Raw genomic sequence first — 4,096 nt, 5'->3', positions numbered from 1 at the left:
AGCAAAGGGCCGCAGGTCGGATTTAAACCCAGGCCGCTGCAGCAACTCCGTATATGGGTCTCCAGCTCTACCGACTGAGCGAACCGCGCGCCCATTCATCCATACTTTGATCACATATTTAGAGATGACAGAGAGTGGCACCGGCGTTATAACAGAACCGGGTCCAGCAACTTCTGTGGACATAGCTAATGGCGGAGAACTAAGAGGATGACGGAGGAAGCTAAGAAGAGCGAAGAAGAGAGTGACCTAGCAAGAGGCCATGACATGTTTTGTGTCAGTGCAGATGCTTGATGTTTGGCTGTGTTAGCAACGTTGTCCACTAAACGGTAGTTTTTGATCATAAGTAATGTAATCATAACAATTGCATGTTTACAGCTGTCCATATTAACCACAATGGTAATGCAACTGGGGTGCGCCAAATCTCACAAATACCAAATTCTACATAAAGTTTCTTTAGGCAGAAAACACAACATTGACATCAGCTTGTAAATTTGTTATGGTGAACATGTTACTAAACTTATCCAGTAACATTAGCATTAACTTGAAGTCACATATGTTCACCGGCGAGTCACTTTGTCTGTCAGCCTTTGGGTTATTAAAGAGTTCATCAGAGCCCTTTCACTGAGAACAACTGTGGCTGGGAACAGGGTTGATGAAAGCAGTGTGTAATAATCACTGGGTTTCTCACTATGAGCAGCCCTTTTACATTACACATAGTCAGTTGATCCATTGCTAATATATATATATATATATATATTTAAATTCACCTTCAGTGGTTTGCGTTTGTGTTCATGTATGTCTCTGCACACAGTGTGAGTATTCTTTTATCAGTATCAAAATGACTTTGTTTACATATGTATCTCAGTACCTACATAAATGTATGACTTTCACTTTTACAGATATGCCAATGACACTAATCCATTTCATAGTGTGTCTGATACACATGAAGGTAAAACAACAGAAGAGCATTACACCTGCCCAGACTACAGGAGGCTGCTCTGCATGCCGGACATAAAAGATAAAAGCATACCACTGAGGAGGAAAATGTAAGCAATAAACATTCCTGGTACAAACATATGGAGACTAACTTCATGCCAAATGTCTGAGAAAGTAAATAATAGAATATCGCTGATGGAGCCTTACAAATACACACTGAAAATGAAATGAACTATTTACTTGCCCTGTGATTGCTCTCCTATCACTCCTATCTGATTTATAATATGGAATTAAATTTGTCCAGCTATATTAAGCTTGGTAGACTGCCAGAGAAAGGCAAAGGGTCCTCATTTACTCAAGGTACTACTCATATAAAGGAAGTACCACTTTGCAATATATTACTTCTTAATGTCGTTTTTTTCCTGGAGTAGCCATCTATAAGGGCCAAGGGCACAGCTGGGTTGTCATGCTGGTCCAGACTCTTGATCCAAAGGCACACCTGCTACTGAAAGGGTAATTCAACACAAATCCACTTTGATGTGAAGGAGAACCAACAACCTCTCCTGTTTTAATAAGACAGCAAAGGCATCAAAGTGAGAAGGCTACGAGCACTGTCATGCAACTCGTATACATAGAGTGGATATGATTTATGAATGGAGGCTTTTTCATGGAACTGCCTTTACGGGTCTAAAAATAGAGGTTTTGGTTTGGTCACAAATGCCAAGCTGAAGATTACCTTTAGAGATGGTACTTGGATGATACAGAAAGAAAAAGATTTTACTTCAGCCGATGCAGATTTGAAAATGAAGAACTCTAATGTTTAATGATTTTCACAGTAGCTGTCTTTTCTTACCGTGAAAGGCATTTTGAGGCATGAGTGTGAGGTTATTGTCTCCTGACATTTCTGTTTTTCTGGGCTTAGAGGCGAAGGCCATTCAAAATTCAAGGCCGCCTGTGAGCAATGACTTCCTAGCAAGCAGGGAACAAAGCAATGTTTAGAGATTAAGAATGGGACACTATTATCCATTTCTTTTCACACTAGATGTGCATTACTGAGAAATTCATGAATTCTTGAAAGATTGTCCCACACAAACACCCCCACACCTCTAAAGCACTCTCTCACACTGTGTCACTGGAGGACATTTAAGAGGCTCTATCCTGATTGTCCTGACTTTCATCTGCATCTGTAATGTCTGTAGAAGAGCAACAAAGAGAATAATTCAAACTATTCTTTACTACTTTCTCTGATTTAGATATTTCACAAACTTATATTAGTAATTATATTTGCCAACTGCTCCTTTACAGGGACCTTGTCGGCTAAACGGCTATAAAACTACAGAAGCAAATAAGGGTCAATAATATTCAATATATTTCCATTTTTTGCATATGACAGATGGATAACTGCAGGCTGTGGAATTGCTTCACAAGTTCAAAATATTAATGACCTTTTTTTCTCCTTCCATACAAAATGTGCAAGCATTCACCATATGAATTATTTTAAGGGATATATGCAGTATGTACTATTTAACCACTATCACTGTTTCGGAAATTGTATCGTGAACCCATTATCATATATCCTTACATCCCTAAATGGTTATGTTATCACTTTTGCACTTATGGTCACATACAATTAAAAAAAAGAAAGAACGGTCTGAATGTGTAATATTTGATTGAATTTCAATAAATGGAATGGAAATGGAATAGTCTAGAAATCTCCACATCTCCAAAGCTGTCAGTTCTCCTCTGTTTTACACACACACACACAATCACAAAGCTCACCAACACCGGTCGCTCCCTCACAGCAACGGAAAGCCATAACACAGCGGGAGATGTCAGACAGGAAGCTTCTCCTCCATTGCACCTGATGTCAGTCCCTACTTGTCAGCAACATTATAAGAGACGCAGCTTCAAACCACAGAGACAGGTCAACTGTCTGACAGGCTGGCTGCCTTTCTGTCATGACACCCTAACTCCATCTGATCTGCACCTGAAAATCTCTGAGCTTCAAATCAGTGGATCCTAAAGCACCCACACCCTAACCTTCCTTACCTCATATCTGCTCACTAAGCTCCCCTCTGTCTGTCAGATATATTCACTGTGCTATCTGTTTTGTTTCCTTTTTTGTTGGAAATGTTTAAGTAACATGCTATGCAATGATTTTGTCAAATACATTTTCAAGTTATTATATGATAACATCAAAAAATTTAATCTGGCATTAGGTTTAAATCATGATTTACATCATTATTCTCTCAGCCTGGGTTTCTGTGCCTGTCTGGCTTTTACTTTGTGACCTTAAATCACTTCAGTCACTGCGTTTGGGGAACCTTGCGAGCCAGCTGGACTCACGAGATCACACAAAATCAGTTTGCCAGGCTGCAAGCTATGTGCTAGTGTCCAGCCCAAAGCAGTACCAGACCAACCAGGGTCTTATGACTCATCCTCATCCAATCTCCTGCCAAGTATTTTTGTTAAGTGGCTCCCCTTTGCCAAACTGTTTCCAATGACGACTCCCAAGATGGTTCTGTGTAACAAACCATGTGGCACAGTCAGGTTACACAGGTTACGTAATTGTGGCCTGGATTATGTTCAGAGACAGTTTTCATTTGAGTGAATGAAACACTACATGTATGTACCACACTGGAGTTACAGCGAGGTGGTCGGAGTGTGTGGTGTACATACAAAGTGCTGGAGGTTTGCATCCAGACTCCTAGCTGTGGTTAGGTTTAGGCAACAATTTGCACTTTGGTTAAGGTTATGGAAAGATTGTGATTTTGCTTAAACATAATTATAAAAAATGATTGTGTTGTCACTACAAGTGGACAGTGTATTGCAAGATTGCCTGTTTAGCCAGAAAACAAATAAAATACATGGGTTACTGATCCGTTCAGCGTCAACATTTTTATGAATTGCCAAGTACATTAATAACATTTGTTAATTCTCATTAATTATCTACATTATGTTAATACCCTCAAAATGAATCTGCTGTTGAAAATCAGTTGAATGTAAAAGTAATAGGGCTGAAATATGTGGACAGTTCTGCTTTTGGGCCACTAATGATGACCAAAGAACATTTCTTAACCAGGAAACATCTGACATTTGGTCTTAGCAATTTACCCAATAACCTACTAGAAGAAAGGCATTGAACTGGTTCAGTTGTTTT

This window comes from Morone saxatilis, unplaced genomic scaffold, assembly GCF_004916995.1.
Source record: "Morone saxatilis isolate NCDOM2014 unplaced genomic scaffold, NCSU_SB_2.0 Contig11, whole genome shotgun sequence".
NCBI lineage: Eukaryota > Metazoa > Chordata > Actinopteri > Moronidae > Morone > Morone saxatilis.
Note: the sequence above shows the minus strand (reverse complement) of the source record.